An 18,514-nucleotide genomic window follows, 5' to 3' on the forward strand; every position below is an offset into this window, starting at 1 on the left:
TGCACATGTATTTATATACTGTATTTATGTCTTCTGAACTTATGCACATACTTTATGAAACAAGAGGAAAGAATGAATGAAAATGCTAAAAATAAAAAATCGGAAGAAAAACAAAATTGGGGTGTATTTCTAGGGAATGAATGTGAAATTGTACAGATAAGGGAGAGAGTGTATGTAAATGAGGACATACATGATTGAATCATTGGATGGTGGTACTAAAATAGGAAATATACTGTTGATGTTTGGGCCTAATTTCCAAAATTAGAAATGGAAATATCTCTTTCACATATCCGCATGTTATTCAGATCTATCTAAATGTGGTACTAGGTAGAAAGACTAGCTTTATCTTCCCAATGCTAGTAAGGAAAACAATTTTGTGAAAGTGGAATATGAACCAAGAGGAAGAAATATATGACCTGGAATAACATTCGGGTAGGAAATTCTGGAATGAAAGAAAACAGCTTTTTTTTTTTTTTTGTAGTTTTTAATTTTATTATATTATGTTAGTCACCATACAATACATCATTAGTTTTTGATGTAGTGATCCACGATCCATTGTTTTTGTATAACACCCAGTGCTCCATGCAGTACGTGCCCTCCTTAATACCCATCACCGGGCTAACCAACCCCCCCTCCCCCCTCCCCTCTAGAACCCTGTTTGTTTCTCAGGTCCATAGTCTCTCATGGTTCATCTCTCCCTCCAATCCCCCCCCCCATTTTCCCCTTCCTTCTCCTAATGTCCTCCATGTTATTCCTTATGTTCCACAAATAAGTGAAACCATATAATAATTGACTTTCTCTGCTTGACTTGTTTTGCTTAGCATAATCTCCTCCAGTCCCATCCATGCTGATGTAAAAGCCATCTTTTCTGATGGCTGAGTAATATTCCATTGTATATATGGACCACATCTTCTTTATCCATTCATCTGTTGAAGGGCATCTTGGCTCTTTCCACAGTTTGGCTATTGCGGACATTGTTGCTATGAACATTGGGGTGCATATGGCCCTTCTTTTCACTACATCTGTGTCTTTGGGGTAAATACCCAGGAGTGCAATTGCTGGGTCATAGGGTAGCTCTATTTTTAAATTTTTGAGGAACCTCCACACTGTTTTCCAAAGTGGTTGTACCAACTTGCATTCCCACCAACAGTGTAGGAGGGTTCCCCTTTTTCCACAACCTCTCCAACATTTGTTGTTTCTTTCCCTGTCCATTTTGGCCATTCTAACTGGTGTAAGGTGGTATCTCAGTGTGGTTTTGATTTGGATTTCCCTGATGGCTAATGATGATGAACATTTTTTCATGTGTCTGTTAGTCATTTGTATGTCTTCTTCAGAGAAGTGTCTGTTCATCTCTTCTGCCCACTTTTTGACTTGATTATTTGTTTTTTGGGTGTTCAGTTTGAGAAGTTCTTTATAGATTTTGGATACCAGCCCTTTATCTGTAGTGTCATTTGCAAATATCTTCTCCCATTCTGTGGGTTGCCTCTTTGTTTTGTTGACTGTTTCCTTTGCTGTGCAGAAGCTTTTTATCTTGATGAAGTCCCAAAAGTTCATTTTTGCTTTTGTTTCACTAGCTTTTGGAGATGTATCTTGAAAGAAGTTGCTGTGGGCGATGTCAAAGAGGTTACTGCCTATGTTCTCCTCTAGGATTTTGATGGATTCCTGTCTCACATTGAGGTCTGTCATCCACTTTGAGTTTATCTTTGTGAGTGGTGTTAGAGAATGGTCGAGTTTCATTCTTCTGCATGTGGCTGTCCAATTTTCCCAGCACCATTTATTGAAGAGACTGTCTTTTTTCCATTGCATCTTTTTTCCTGCTTTGTCAAAGATTATTTGACCATAGAGTTGAGGATCCATATCTGGGTTCTCTATTCTGTTCCATTGGTCTGTATGTCTGTTTTTGTGCCAGTACCATGCTGTCTTGGTGATCACTGATTTGTAATATAGCTTGAAATCGGGCAACGTGATGCCCCCAGCTTTGTTTTTCTTTTTCAACATGTCCTTGGCGATTCGGGGTCTTTTCTGATTCCATACAAATTTTAGGATTGTTTGTTCCAGCACTTTGAAAAATGTCATTGGAATTTTGATTGGGATGGCATTGAAGGTATAGATTGCTCTGGGTAGCATAGACATTTTAACAATGTTTATTCTTCCGATCCATGAGCATGGAATATTTTTCCATCTTTTTGTGTCTTCTTCAACTTCTTTCATGAGTGTTTTGTAGTTCCTAGAGTATAGATCCTTTACCTCTTTGGTTAGGTTTATTCCGAGGTATCTTATGGTTTTTGGTGCTATTGTAAATGGAATCGTTTCTTTAATTTCTCTTTCTACAGTTGCGTTGTTAGTGTATAAGAAAGCAACTGATTTCTGTGCATTGATTTTGTATCCTGCCACATTACTGAATTGCTGGATGAGTTCTAGTAATTTGGGGGTGGAGTCTTTTGGGTTTTCCACATGAAGTATCATGTCATCTGTGAAAAGAGAGAGTTTGACTTCTTCTTTGCCAATTTGAATACCTTTTATTTCTTTTTGTTGTCTGATTGCTGTTGCTAGGACTTCTAGTACTATGTTGAACAACAGTGGTGAGAGTGGGCACCCTTGACGTGTTCCTGATCTTAAGGGAAAGGCTCTCAGCTTTTCCCCATTGAGGATGATGTTCGCTGTGGGTTTTTCATAGATGGATCTTATGAGCTTGAGGAATGTTCCCTCTATCCCTATACTCTGGAGAGTTTTAATCAGGAAAGGATGTTGTATTTTGTCAAATGCTTTTTCTGCATCAATTGAAAGGACCATATGGTTCTTCTCCCTCCTCTCATTAATGTGTTCTATCACATTGATTGATTTGCGAATGTTGAACTACCCTTGCATCCCGGGGATAAATCCCACTTGGTCGTGATGGATGATCCTTTTAATGTATTGTTGGATCCTATTAACTAGGATTTTGTTGAGGATTTTGGAATCCATATTCATCAGGGATATCGGTCTGAAATTCTCCTTTTTGATGGGGTCTTTGCCTGGTTTGGGATTAAGGTAATGCTGGCCTCATAGAATGAGTTTGGAAGTTTTCCTTCTGTTTCTATTTTTTGAAACAGCTTCAGTAGAATAGGTATTATTTCTTCTTTGAATGTTTGGTAGAATTCCCCGGGGAATCCATCAGGCCCTGGACTCTTTTTTTGGGGGGAGGTTTTTGATCACTGCTTCAATCTTGTTACTGGTTATTGGCCTATTCAGGTTGTCAATTTCTTCCTGTTTCAGTCTTGGCAGCTTATAGGTTTCCAGGAAGGCCTCCATTTCATCCAGATTGCTCAGTTTATTGGCATATAGTTGTTGATAATAATTTCTAGTAATTGTTTCTATTTCCTTGGTGTTAGTCCTGATCTCTCCCCTTTCATTCATAATTTTATTAATTTGGGTCCTTTCTCTCTTCTTTTGGATAAGTCTGGCCAGTGGTTTAGCAATCTTATTAATTCTTTCAAAGAACCAACTTCTAGTTTCATTGATGTGATCTACTGTGTTTCTGGTTTCTAATTCATTGATTTCTGCTCTAATTTTAATTATTTCTCTTCTAATGCGTGGCTTAGGCATCGTTTGTTGCTTTTTCTCTAGTTCTTTAAGGTGTAGAGTTAGTTGGTGAATTTGGGATTTTTCTATTTTTTTGAGTGAGGCTTGGATGATTATGGATTTCCCCCTTAGGACCGCCTTTGCAGTATCCCATAGGTTTTGGACCGATGTGTTTTCGTTCTCATTGATTTCCATGAATTGTTTAAGTTCTTCTTTGATTTCTTGGTTGACCCAAACATTCTTGAGCAGAGTGGTCTTTAGCTTCCAAGTGTTTGAATTTCTGCCAATTTTTTTCTTGTGATTAAGTTCCAGGTTTAGAGCATTGTGGTCTGAGAATATGCAGCGAATAATTTCAATCTTTTGGTATCGGTTGAGACCTGATTTGTGACCCAGTATATATGGTCTATTCTGGAGAAAGTTCCATGTGTGCTCGAGAAGAATGAGTATTCTGTTGTTTTAGGGTGGAATGTTCTGTAAATATCTATGAGGTCCATCTGGTCCAATGTATCATTCAAAGCTCTTCTTTCCTTGTTGATTTTCTGCTTAGATGATCTGTCCATTGCTGAGAGTGGAGTATTGAGGTCTCCTACAATTAAAGTGTTGTTATCAATATGATTCTTTATTTTGGTTAACAGTTGGCTTATGTAGATGGCTGCTCCCATGTTGGGGGCATAGATATTTACAATTGTTAGATCTTCTTGTTGAATAGACCCTTTAAGAATGATATAGTGTCCTTCTGTATCTCATTACAGACTTTAGTTTAAAATCTAATTTGTCTGATATAAGAATTGCTACCCCAGCTTTCTTTTGAGGTCTGCTGGCATGGAAGATGGATCTCCATCCCTTCACTTTCAGTCTGGATGTATCTTTAGGTTCAAAATGAGTCTCTTGTAGACAGCATATGGATGGGTCCTGTCTTTTTATCCAATCTGCAACCCTGTGCCATTTTATGGGAGTGTTTAGGCCATTCACGTTGAGAGTGATTATTGAAAGATATGAATTAATTGTCATCATGTTGCCTGTGAAGACATTGTTTTTATAGATTGTCCCTGTAAATTTCTGTTGTAGATCACGCTTGGGGTCTTTCTCCTTTTATAGAACCCCCCTTAATATTTCTTGCAGGGCCGGTTTAGTGGTCACATATTCTTTCAGTTTCTGCCGGTCGTGGAAGCTCTGCATCTCTCCATCCATTCTAAATGAAAGCCTTGCCAGATAAAGTATTCTTGGCTGCATGTTCTTCTCTTTTAGTACTCTGAATATGTCTTGCCAGGTCTCTGTGGATAGGTCTGACGTTACTCTGATGTTCCTCCCTCTGTACGTAAGGAATCTCTTCCCCCTAACTGCCCTTAAGATGGTTTCCTTGGTTCTAAGATTTGCAAGTTTTACTATTACATGCCGGGGTGTTGGCCTGTTTTCCTTGATCTTAGGAGGGGTCCTCTCTGCCTCTAGGGCTCGAATGTTTGTTTCATTCCCCAGATTAGGGAAGTTCTCAGCTACGATTTGCTCAAATACATCTTCTAGCCCTCTCTCTCTCTCCACTCCCTCCGGGATTCCAATTATTCTGACATTGGAACGCCTCATGGTGTCACTTATTTCTCTGATTCTATTTTCATGGATTCTGAGTTGTTTTTCCCTGGCCTCCTCTTTTCCCTTTTTATCTATTACACTATCTTCCAGATCGCTTATTCTCTCTTCTGTCTCAGTTGCCCTAGCTGTTAGATTATCTAGATTGGATTGGATCTCATTGATAGCATTTTTAAGTTCTGCCAATTCACCTTTTATTTCTGCCCTTAGAGACTCTATGTTGCCATTAATTGATTTCTCCATTCTAGCCACTGTCTTCACAATTGCTAGCCTGAATTCCATCTCTGACATCTTGGTTATATCTGCATCCATTTGTAAATCTGCAGCATAAGTCATAATTTCTGAGTCTTTTCTGTTTTGGGGGCTCCCCCTCCTAGTCATTCTCTTGATGGGTGTTTGAGGGAGTGTATAGAGTCCAAATTATTGACCAGAACCCAAGCAAGATGCACCTGTTTTCTTGGGACCTTAGGGTTGCTGGCCTCTTGTTTTCCCAGCCTGTCTTCTGCGGGAGGGGCCTGCCGGGCTGTTACTCAGGCAACCCTGTTTGGGCGGAGTTGCCCTGCGCCCCTGTGGCGGGGGATGGGCTCAGTGGGAATCAGTCTTTGGGGCTTTTGTTCTCTGGCGGCTTTCCCTGGCGGCTTTCCACGTCCCTTTCGTGAGTCAGAGCAGAAGAGACCGTTTCCAACCCTCTGCCTCAGAGCAGAGAGCCCACAGTCTATTCTTCAGTGAGCTCTCCAGGCCACACTGTCTCCGTTTCTGTCCATGCTGCTATAAACTGCAGCGTCCTGGGTTGTGCGCCCCTCCGCAGTGCTCCCACTCCTGCCTCCAGGTCGGGGCTCGTCTCTGCCCTTTGTGCTTCTAAAACCGCCAGCCACTCCCAGTACCTGCGAGGGACTCCACCCCCTGGGGTTTCCACCCCCGGGGGGTTGCAGTTCATGTTCGCGTGCGGGACCCTCACTCCGGTTTCTGTCCTGTCCGGGATGGGGGGGGGGGTGTTGTGGTTTGCGTGCGCGCGACCCTGCCGGTCTGGTTTTCCACCCCGGGGGCTGCCCTAAAGTCCTTTCCCGACGCTACCGGTCTGCGAGTCTGTGCCCGTCCAAAGCGCGCGAGGCTGTCACTCACCGGCGGTGTAGGATCCCCACGGCCAGGCTCCCTCCCGCCGCCGTTTATCTTCCGAAATCTGCCCGCAGAATCAGGGCTCTCCTCTTCGTACCTCAAAACCCACTGCCTGCGATATTCTGTTTGTAGAGATCCAGATCTTCTTACATCTCAGGCTGGTTTCGTGGGTGCTCAGAGTGGTCTGGTAGATATCCAGCTCAATTCCGGGGACCAGTTGAAATAGGGTCCCCTACTCCTCCGCCATCTTTCCCCTCTCCGAACACAGCTGTTTTAAACTACCCTCAGGTGTTCTAGTTTAAGTAGAATTTTAAACCCTAACGATTGTTTCCTAGCCTGGGCTAATGAGATAGTTGGACCTGTTAATTAGTATGGGCCATGCCTCCCAGGACCTCTCCATAAACCTTTGTGCAGGTTAAATTATGTTTGTGTGTGAGATGATCAGGTGTTGCCTAGAGCGGTGCAGTGAGCCCAAACCCTGCTTTGATGGAGAATTAGGAGGGAGGAGAGTGATTTACCCTTACATCCAAGGTAAGTATATTGTTTTACCTTCCAAACTTTGAAAAGGAAAATTCATTCAACTCAATTCCGCAAATATTTATTGAACTTCTCTCTGTCTTGGGCTATAATTGCTGGTAGTTACTGGTAGAGGAGAGAGATGTAATGTACAGATCTTGCCCTCAAGGAGATTAAAATTGATCTTTCTGAGGATGTAAGACTGGCAGAGAAAGCAATTAGACAAGAAACGGAGAAAGATGTAAGGCAGCACAAAGTGCTACACTGAAAAATAATGAAAGTACATAGTAAACGATCAGAGCTATGGGCTGTCATAAAAGGAAAAGAATTGTCATGGAAGGTGACATGTTAAATCCTGATTGCAATATAATTCCCGGATTATTTTAACTGCCGGTTCTCCTGTTTTAAAGAGTGTAAGATAGAGTGGGGAAATTATCTGTAGACCACTGTGTAGATTTTTTGCCTGCATGTTTTTTTTTTTTAATCTAATCTTACACAACAAAAGAAAAAAAACCAAGAACATTGATTTAGTAAACGTTTTAAACATTCCTCATAGGTCAACACACAGCTATCCCCAAAACAGATGTGGAGAGAGAAGACAAGTCTAGTGCTTTCCTTTGGCTCTGGAAGGTGTTTCTGGCCATTCAGTTAGAAATAATTTTCCCTGACATTCTAGAAATTTATAACATTTCTAAGAAAATACTCAACCCACTCTGTCAGTATCTGGGGGGAAAGTTTTGAATCTGCTCTTAACTGAGGCCTTCTATCATTCCTTTTTCTAGGAATGCTCATCTCAGAATGCTACAGAGGACTAAGTTCTCATAAATCTAGGATCCCCATGCAGACTTGCTGGTTCATATTCCAAGGAGAAAGGGGAGAGAGTCTTTAGTTTTAATACATAACAATATAAAAGAGTATTATAAATTTTTTATATCGTTCTAGTTTAGTTCATTGGAATTGCCATTTACTCCACCTTTTAAATCATAATATTAAACTAGGTGGCAATGCGAAGGAATATTTGAGGCAAAATAAATCTGTAACCTTTACTTAGTTACTTGAGCAGAGAACAACAGTACGTTGTCATTAAAAGGCACAGAAATAGATGGCGAAGCCATCAATGAGCAACACAGTTGGCCACACTGACTGATTGTCTTCTGCATGGGCTGTGCTAAAAAGGAGAATCACAAAATTGATCCCTGAACTTGGAAAACATCACAGAATGAGGGAAGATAGGATGTGCTCCCCAAATTTACATGTCAACAGCAGCAATGAAGGCAAGGTAATAGACAGCGTTTGTCTCCTTCCTTTTCTGCTTGCACAGCATCTAGACTTTCTCTCACTAAGCCTCCTATCACACTATTTTGGTCTTCCTTTCTAGACATAAGCATAACTAACTAAAGATATAAAAGACTTGTGCTTCATCCAGGGGAAATTATATCTGTATTTGTTGTTTCCAGGAGTCAGTAAACTGTGGTCCTGTGGGCCAAATTTGAGGCCTATGTTTGTGTGACCCCTTGAGCTAATATTTGTTTTTTTAAAGATTTTATTTATTCATTTGAGACACAGAGATACAGAGATACAGAGAGAGAGAGAGAGAGAGCATGAGCAGGGGGAGAGGCAGAGGGACAGGGAGAAGCAGGCTCCCCGCTGAGCCAGGAGCCAGACGCAGGGCTTGATCCCAGTACCCTGGGGATCATGACCTGAGCTGAAGGCAGATGCTTAACCATCTGAGCCACCCAGGCGCCCCATAGGTAACATTTTTTTTTTAACATTTTAAAATGTTTTTGACATTTTTAAATGATAGTAAAAAAAACCAATAAAAATAACTTTGAAAGAATATGCAACAGAGATGTACGTGGCTTATAAAGCCTAAAATAATTTGCTGTCTGGCCTTATGCAGAAAATTTTGCTGATCCTTGTTTTAAAGAATGACACCCCATTCTGGATGAGTCATAGGAAACTTGGGGAGATGTATTCCTTAGGGAATAGGCTAAGCTCCTGTAACAAAGAGGCCCCAAATGCAGTGCTCAAAGAAGGACGTCTCAAAGTACTCAAAGGAGGATGTCTGTTTCCCTCTCATATAACAACCTCAAGGTAGGCAGCGGTTCCAGGGTCGATGGGTAGCTCTGCTACATTATTCAAGGCCCCACATTGCCCTCATCCTCATTGAAGAGCTTGGCTTACTACCTCAATATCCCTGTTCCAGTCCCAGGGAAAGGAGAGTGGAGGGCATTGTGTTTCCTTTCTAATAATAAAATCTGAATTCTAGCACATATCACTTCTACTATATACTGTTGACCAGAACTTGTCACCTGACCACCTTAGCTACAAAGGAAACTAGGGAATGTAGTTTCTAGCTGGGTAACCATGTGGATTAGAGAAACTGGATTGAGAAACTGACTATTCTGTGCTCTGTGTCCTTTGGTATCTTATAATGAATGCTGTTTTCTTTGTTGCAGTGAAAATAATAATCTTTAAAAAAATGTAGCACAATTTTGATAGGGCGATTAATCATGGTAACTGATATTTTGCTATCTTGTTATTCCAAAATAATTTGATTATTCTAATTAAAGAAGGATAAAAGCAGAATGAACTTCCAAAATTGATGTCTCAGGTCAAATTGGCCTATTAGGTGGAAGATGAAATTGTGCATTTCAGCACTTCAAGCTCTGCATAATTGATGGAGCACTGCATCCTATCTCTTGCTATTCAGCAAAGATTCCGTTAGAACCTGCTTGTGCAATCTGGGGTTGCATGATATATAACCTTTGCATTTTATATAAATGTGTAAACCTGCATATTATAGATCCCTGTTCCTTACTCTTGCCAATTAATAGGTATCAACCAAATGTTAAAGATATATAGTAGAGATCTCACCTTGATCCTGTTAGTTTTCTTTCTTCTTTTTACAATAATAATTTGACTAAAGCTGAGCCAAACCAAGCACACATGTGGATAAAAAGGTAGTCAGATTTATATATATGATAATATATATATATAATATTTCTTTTTTTCTCTCTTATCCTTCTCAGGGATTGAATGAATATTTGATCAGACCTCAAAATAAAGGAATAACTTGTGATTCAGTTTTCACTTAAAAAGTTAGCATCTGTGCATTTCTCTTTTGCACTTAGAGTTATTCTCTTAATTGATATGAACACCTTATGAAGAGTAATTATGTGTGCATTTAAGATATAACATATATACTATATATGGGATAATCTACAAGAGGGAAAAATGACCTAGTTCATGAATTTATACAGTTTAATGTTAAAATGAGTACATTGTTAATTTAAGCAATACCTCATACACCAGTAACTGGTGTCAGTATATGAGGTGCATTTGAACCTTTTGATGTACGGCTAAGGGTAAGACCAGTGAAAAATTGAGTGTTTTTCTTTTTTTTAAAAGACATTCATGCTTTTCATTTATTCAGGGTTTCAATGGCAAGGCAAAAGCATGTTTAATAAAGTATGATAGTCCATGAGTTTAATTTTACTTATGCATTTAAGACATTGGCTTTGACATTAGCTGATATGGCTTTGTATGTGTGCAACTATCAGTTTGATAATACATTTGGGATTGGTTTAAATAAAGATCTAGCAAATTACCAATTCCTAAGTCTGCTACGTATGTTCAAATGATATTGTTGAGACTGCTATCTACGGGTAATGAGGCAGTATCAGGAACACAACCAGGAATACGACCAGTATATTAAAATTGTAGATGACATCATTATCCTTGTCATTGTCATCATCATCATCCCTTTCATTTACTTAACATCTCTATTTAGTCGTAGTCTTGCGCAGTATTCCATTTGGGAGAAGAGATGATAAAGAGGGATATCGTTTAGCTCACTTATCCTCTTAATTTTGCTGGTAACAAATCAGCTGTTAACTTCACTGGTGAGGTTCTGAGGGACAGCTTCACACTAGCCAAAAACGTTAATCTGATTATAAACTCAAGTGCCAATTTTAATTTTAATCTCCAATGAGGATTATAACAGTGAACTAGACCAGAATACTCATAGTGGTTAATTACTACTACTGTCTCTGAAGAACAATGTACCTGGGAAGCCAAATTACTATCAGAAAGTTACTTGTTGGTCTGGACTTGAAACAATCAAAATGGAATAATCTACACAACTCATATCTGTTATGTATTATAAAATGTTAATACTGTATTTTTAAGTTCATAATTACAGACATTTTATTGTTTGTAGCTCTCCTACATTCTGACTAAATTTTGTTCTACTTCATTAATGAAAATTCCAACATATGAGTCATAAATGATTTGCTTAACATCAACCATTTAGTTGCTAAATCCAGGAGTAGAACCTACTATTCATTTTTGTTTCTTGAATGGTGCGGATGCTTATGTTTTAATTGCTGATTATATTCATTTGTATATGTTTTTCTGTGGTTGGATTTTCACAACATTAAGCCAACAATTTTGTAAATAATACATGAAGATACATATGCTTATTATGCGTTGAATCCAATTATAATTAGCTGTTGATTTGAAAGAAACTTTTGAGATTGTTTTGGGGTTTAATGGGAATAAAATGTAGAAGGGGAAGTCAACTTTCTAAGAGTATGCACTGGGGTAACCTAGTAACGTAAGGGACATATAGACAGCTAAAAGATGAGGATGCAGCATCATTAGACGTGGGTTTGCCCCATTAGAAAGTTGTGGATTACTCATACATTTTGCCCAATAATTTTTTAAGGAGAATCATTTGAAAATTGCCTTTTAAAAAAGCTTTTGGGTTTACAGTTTATATCTCAATAGTTTAAGAGTATCTAGCTGAGAAATAATATAATATGAATTGTTTTGTAGATTTGTAAAGCTTAAATTGATCTGAAGATCAAGAAAAGTGTATTTATCTTCAGAATATATTTTTATAAAAGTTAACTTTAAATCAGGGTTTATTTACTTACCGGAAGTGTGCATCACCATCGCTTTGGTAGGGCACTACCGTGTAATTATAGGAAGCACATTGGCTTGGGTGAGGATTCTGGCTCGGCAGTTTTAAATTTGGTCCGTTCATTCATTTATCCTATCCTAATTGCTTTTGATAGTTCTGTTGAAGGAGGTCACGGAGAGGACATGACCTCAGATTGACCCTTGAGCTGGGCCTCAGCAATCAAAGGCTCCTACCCTCCTCCCTGTCCTTGAAATGCACACTTTGCCCACCATTCCCACAGTGGGAGTCATTTTCAGGGATGCATTGGTGAGAGAGCAGTGTATTGTTGCGACCATGTGGATTGGTATAACTTGAGTGAATCCAGTTAAGGCCTCTATATAAATTTAAGATTTTTGCCAGCGGATGGAGAGATCTGTGTGTCTTGCGACTGCCGAAGGCAAGCCTTGTAAGTAAGTTCCTTTGCATATTAAACCTGCCGCCTCCCATCTGGAGTGGCCTGCCTCTTTCTTCCTTCTCTCCTTGCCCTCTGGTGCAGGGCCTGTTTAGATATCACTGGGGAAGCTCCTGAGGTTTCAAACCAACAAGTTTCTAATAGAGTAAATAAATAGAAATGAGCTCTGATTTTGAGCCACGTAGGGTGATGATTGCAAGGGTCTTGGCTTCTCTGCCTCTCTTTCCTCATCTGTAATTTCTATTACTGTGGAGCAATAATCCCATTTATTCAGAGTTGCTCTGAGGCTTAAATGAGATTGTTCATGTTTAAGGACTTTGCAAACTGCATAGTGTTAGTCAGATTTAATGGCTTTTAAAATTGTAGCTATTACTTTGCCTTGAAAGTTTGCACTGTAAAGACATGGATATACTGAAGGGGGAGTAAGACCAACAGACAGGAACTATACTAATAGTTCTGACTCCATATATTTCTAACCTGAATTAGAAGACAACAGCCTTTCATAGTTGGAGACTGAAAGAAGAAGTCATTTGGTGAGTTTTGGCACATTCTAAGTCAACCATCTTACGCCTGAGATTAGACTGTTTTTGTAATCGAATTTGCACATGGTATTTGTATTAGTCTGGTTATGTGGGGGGAGATCAATTTAGGTTTTATACAGTGCAGATGAGGTAGGACCTGTCAGTGGCACAGACTCATTTGATTCATGATGGCAGTTGTAGTAACGCGGTTTAAGGGCAAAAGAAGAAAATAATTCTTGCCGATTTCTTTGTTATTGGTTGATGGACAAATCCCTTCTCTTTACTTTTACTAACACACCAAAAATACGTAAAGAAGCTCCGGTCTGACTCTCTTTTTCAGTAAGCACCAATGTTTGCTACCACATACATACTTTCATTAATTTCCGGTCTATTTTTGGAATAAACCAGTCTCTCTCTCGCTCTCCTTTCTCCCCTTAACTACGATGTATATGGGGAATACATAACACATTGTTGAAATCCCTAAAAATTGTGACTACATTCACTCGGGAACTCATCACTCCATCCTGGTAGTCCCACGACTAAAAATGAGTATTTTGATGAGATCGCCTCTGAACTGCTTCATTACTTATTGATAACTGCTTTAAAATGCCATGAGTTTTTTTTTTTTTAAGTAGATTTTTTAGGCTCTGCACACAATAAAAATGGAAAACGTTGAAAGTTTTATTTTAAACTCAAGCGATTCTCCAGTTAGGAAAACCTGCTCCAATGTGGATGTGTAGACTAGTTTTTTTCTTTTCTTTCTTTCTTTCTTTCTTTTTTTTTTTTTTTGTAGATTTTATTTATTTGTCAGAGTGAGAGAGAGAGAGAGAGAACACGAGCAGGGGGAGGGGCAGAGTGAGAAGCAGGCTCCCCGCTGAACAAGGAGCCCCACGTGGGACTCGAACCCAGGACCCTGGGATCATGACCTGAACCAAAGGCAGCCGCTTAACCCACTGAGCCACCCAGGCATCCTGTTGATAAGATTTTCTTTGGGGCTTCATAGCAGTGTTTGAAGGCCATTGTTATCAGCCTGTTTTTCTCAGAAGAGGCAATTTGAAATGACCTCTGTCAGACTTTCATTGAAAAGAAATTTGTTTACATTGATTTTTGTCCATAAATAAATGTTCATTCATAGTTTTGTAGAACTAGAGAGTGGTAGGCAGGATTTTATTTTAAGAATAATTTGATTGCCAAAAACTTTTATGCCAATTTCCAAATGCGGAAACTGATATTTTATGGCTGAGTTTGGGATACTTAGCATGAAAGTAAGCTCAGAAATCGCCACAAGGGTATCATGGCTGTGGATAGTTTTAGTGGATTCCACAGTCTCACTGCTTGAAAGAGTAATAATGATAAATATAATTCTAATAGCCAGCACATGATGTTTACTACATGCCAAGCATAGCTAATAATCTGCCTCCCTGGCATTGAAACTTCATTCTTCTGGGTTAAGAGTGTGTTCTGCCAGTCACCACACTTTATTTCTCTATGTCTGGTTCCTAGTAGGAGGCCCTGTTGAGAAATTGCTTCACATATACCTGTATTAAATTACTAAATCTGAAAACTGAAATGATAAAAATGAAGTAAAATTAATTCTCACATGATGGTTTCTTTGACTTGATTTTCTGGTGAAGATTAGAATTGGGTCTATAGTAATAATTGTGGGAACTCATAAGTCTCTCTGAACACTTTATAATCCTTGAGATGAAAATAGAAGGCAGGAATGTTAATTTTGCAAATCGAGAAACAAATGTAAATGAGCAAAGTGACCTTTCTTAAAATCACTACTAAGCTAGTCACTTATGGAACTAAAAATGTTGTCTTATATAATTACTTTTTTTCTGGATTATTTTCTATGTTGGTGCTCTCTTATTTGCATTTCTGTTTGTGAGTGGCAGTTAAGCTTGGATAAAGGATGCCATGTTCAGGAGGCAGTGCGATTTAGTGGAGAGAATACCGGACCAGAAATTGTCATCCCCATCAAACCTCTGGCATACCAGGTGCCTTTGGGTGAATCACGGGATTGTTCCTTGGCTAGTTTTACTCATTGAAAAAGGAAGTAGTAATGGTTGTCTCTGTCAAGTTTCCAAGGCTTTATGAGAACAAAAATGAAATGTGGGTTCAAAGGGACAAATATATCATTATACATTTTTGAAGGATACTGTATAGCAGCAGATGTGCAGCATCATATATGTGTGCATATACGTTATATATGTTGTCGCTACTCTGTGTCAGGTTTAGATTTTTTGATGGTCCATCCTTTTGTCCTCTCATTCTTGTGATTCCTATGATTTTAGACACTATGTTCTGATGACTTCTAAATATATATTGCCAACGTTGACCTCTCTCGGGAGAGGTGCCCGCCTCCTCTTGGACACTCCCACCTGCACGTCCCCTCCCACGTCAGAATGACCACTGCTAAAACTGATATCCCATCTGGGTACCATCATGCTCCCACGGCATTTCCCTTCATCTGGTCTCTCAAGCTAGAAACTTTAGATTCGATTAGCTTCAGTTTTCTCTTTCTTTTGTGTTTTGCATGTGTTTTTATCAGTGACCAAATTCTTTAGATTCTATTTTCTAAAAATCTCTGGAATTCTAACTCTCCTGTTTATTCTGATGCACCTCACAGAGTTCAGGCCCCCGTCAAGTCCTTCCTGGACTCAGGAATAATGAATTTATGAAAAGCATGTTTTTAAGGGCAGCAATAGATTTAAATAATATTAGGGTGATGTGAGGGTTGGTAAGAGAGGGTGTTCTGTTGAAAATACGATGCAGTCATAATTTGTACATCCTGTAGGTGCTCTCTCTGTCACAATCAAGTAATCTTCACCTGTGTCCTGGGCCCCTGGGCTGGGGGTGCCAGGTGAGGAGACCATCTTGAGGCCATAATAAGTCAGATGAGGCTTTCTCCCTCAAACCGCCTTTCATGTTGCCCCTCCCCATAACACAGGTGGGAAGTTCACTCAAGTCTGTTTTGAAATCTCTCTGTAATGAACTTGGCTAACCAAGATGGGTAAAAAAAAAAAAAACCAACACAATATTATTTCTCCTGTTACTATAGTGTGAGCTGAATGGGACTTCTGCTGGCCATGTTTTTGTTGGAGGGTCCCTCTTTTCCTGCAAGTCATCCTACCCTCATTGAAGGAGCAAAAAAGGGAAGGTAATGGGCTGGGAGGAGAGGTTGGACAGGATGATTTGGTTTGGGAAAGGTAGTTTAGGGATGTCAAAATGTGATGTTTAAAATATGTGAAATCTAACAAAAGAGTCAATGATCATCTGAATTGTGAGAGTTTCTCTTTCTTCAAATAACTTTCCACATGGCCACCAGAGAAAATTTTCCAAAATACAGATTGATCAATTTTTAAAAAAATGTTTTCTTCACCTACAGATTCCTTCACCATGTTTTCAACCATGGAGTCTTACATTTTTATTAATGATACTCAAATGTAATCTACTCTTTTAGATCCTTCTTCCTTTCGTCTTAAGGTCAATCTTTACACATCATTTCCTCTAAAACATAACAAAGAAAACTCACACAAATAATACAACCTCTCAACTATCCCCACAAATCTGACTCCAAAAACAGTGGAAAATAATACAGAGATTAGTGAAGGTTTTCTGTGCGTACCACATGACAAAACTTGCTAAAAACCCTCAGTAAGCATCTCTTTTCTAAAGTTTCACTTGTAAGGCAGTTGTGGCCCAATTCTAAACTCGTTTTCTCCCAATGGATGAGCTCAAGCTCTCTAGGCCACATCTTTGAATCTCTCCGTGGGTCTGATCTTCATTTCTGTATTCAGTGTAGTCCTTTCTCTGCTTCTCTCATTTGCATCTCCCATCTATTATCCTGTTCAGCAAGACAAAGGATGCGGCTCAAGCTCTACCTGCCTGAAATGGGGGGAAAGCATAATAAATATTTATAATTTAATTTAACTTGCTTTTATCTATCAAATTAAGATGAAGTGATGAGGTTTGTGAATGATTTACGTGTGTATAAATTAGAGTGGATTAAAAGTTAACACTAGATGAATTATTCTCACAGAATTACATTTTGTATGCATCCTTGAGGAAGTAGAACGTTTTGGAGCTAGGAAGAATTGTATGGATTCCCCATCCATAGCCAATCTTATCCTTGATGGAGCTTGGAGAGAAACTATTAGGTTGACTATGGCAGAAACTGTAGATTATTGTTATGCTTTTGAGTTCTGAATATTGATTGGAACTGAATATTGATTTTGAAACAAGAATTTTCTTTTTCCTAAAACTTTGAACAAATATCCTGGGTCTGACTTCATTGCCTTAGATTAGGTGCTCACTCCAAAATCAATGACTGCGGACAGGGTTTGGTGTTGCTCTGATTGGTGTGGAGGAAGTCGTGTGTTTGAGAGTGGGGAAGGATCATTTTTCAGTGGTAAGTAAGAGGGTTTCTTTTGTTCTCTTTGTTTTTTTATTTTGTTTTGGTTTTGTTTTTGTCTTTTTTTAGCAAGGTGACAGAAATAACAGGTGTCCATTACACTGGCACACAAGGTCCTGCCTGTCCAGTCCAGCTTTCCTATCCAGGCCCATCCTGCAAAGGCTGCTCTTTACTCTTTCAGCCATGTCATGCCCTTTTACACCTTTCTCCTTTTTCACAAATTATTCCTATGACTGGAATGCTTTTCCCTCTCTTTTCTACTGGGCAACTCCTGATCAAATGCCATCTGTTTTATGAGAGCCTTCCCTCCACATGATGTTGGCTATTTTTCCCCTCTGTGATCTGTCCACACTTTTGTACCTACCTGTATGACAGCATTTCTTTCATTGTAACTGGGATTATTTGTTCCTTCCTCTATTTTATGGGTATTTTGAGGACTTCTCCATGTCTGTCCATTCCCAGTGATGGACACAGATCAGGTGGTTACATTTTTATTCCATAAATTTGTGGGGCTAGAAAGGTATGGAACTTTGGATTAATCCTATAATCTGTTTCATTGAGGTTGTAGTTCTCAACAAGACTTCTGCTACATTGCTGCTGAGGGAATGCTTGGAAGTGTGTGGGAGAACTTTGGGTTGTCATAATGACTGGGGGTCTGGTGTCGTTGGCATTCACTGGACCAGGACCAGGGGAGTTAAGTGTTCTGCAATGCATGGGACAGTTTTGCACGAGGAGGGATTGTTCTTTCTAAATGCTGGTAGTTTTTCCATTGAGAACTACTTACCTAGTAGTTACCTAGACTACCTAGACAAAAGTAAGTCTAGTTACTTAATCTACCTAGTCTAAAGCATACAAATGAGGAGGATCATTTGATAACAACAGAAACTTTCTGGCTCCCATCAACGCTTTGCACGTCCTATGAATAGGAGAGCCTTATGCTCAGTTTGCAGATGGCTTGAATGATAAGTTTTTTCTCTCCACTAAGTCCATTTCTATCCATATTGCCCCCATACCCTCTGGGTCCTGAGGTTGGAGTGCAAGACTAAACGAGGTAGAAGTGTAGGGTCAAAATTTCTGCTCTTCCAGGGCATACTTTCCTTTGCTAGGCTTTCTCTGAGTCTGGAGAGAGGGACATTGGAATGAAGTTCTATGTATTTCTTTCAACAATATGGTAAGACAATTTGATCTTAATGTTTCCTCCACTGCACAGAAGGCTGAGAGTGACTAATTTCAATGATCTTTTAAAAAATCTATTTATAGCACACCTTCTGGCTAAAGACATCAATGTGGAAGGTGGCACATAGATTTAAAGCCAGTTTTCTGTCATGAGGTGTCAGAAAAGCTAAATGGCTCTATCCTGGTCTTTTAGGTCCTATTCTAAGAAGTACATCTTTTTGCTCATGGTTGACACTGACGTGGCT

General features: G+C 39.4%; 1 protein-coding gene across 1 annotated transcript in view; it reads left to right on the forward strand.

Annotated features, from left to right (window-relative positions):
- Positions 1-18,514, forward strand: part of NELL2 (neural EGFL like 2) — a 326,039-nt gene that overhangs the window by 36,136 nt on the left and 271,389 nt on the right. The window lies entirely within an intron of this gene.

Source organism: Mirounga angustirostris, unplaced genomic scaffold (genome assembly GCF_029215605.1).
Source record: "Mirounga angustirostris isolate CCGP_5_RB_7025 unplaced genomic scaffold, mMirAng1.0.hap1 SCAF_5, whole genome shotgun sequence".
Taxonomy (NCBI): domain Eukaryota; kingdom Metazoa; phylum Chordata; class Mammalia; order Carnivora; family Phocidae; genus Mirounga; species Mirounga angustirostris.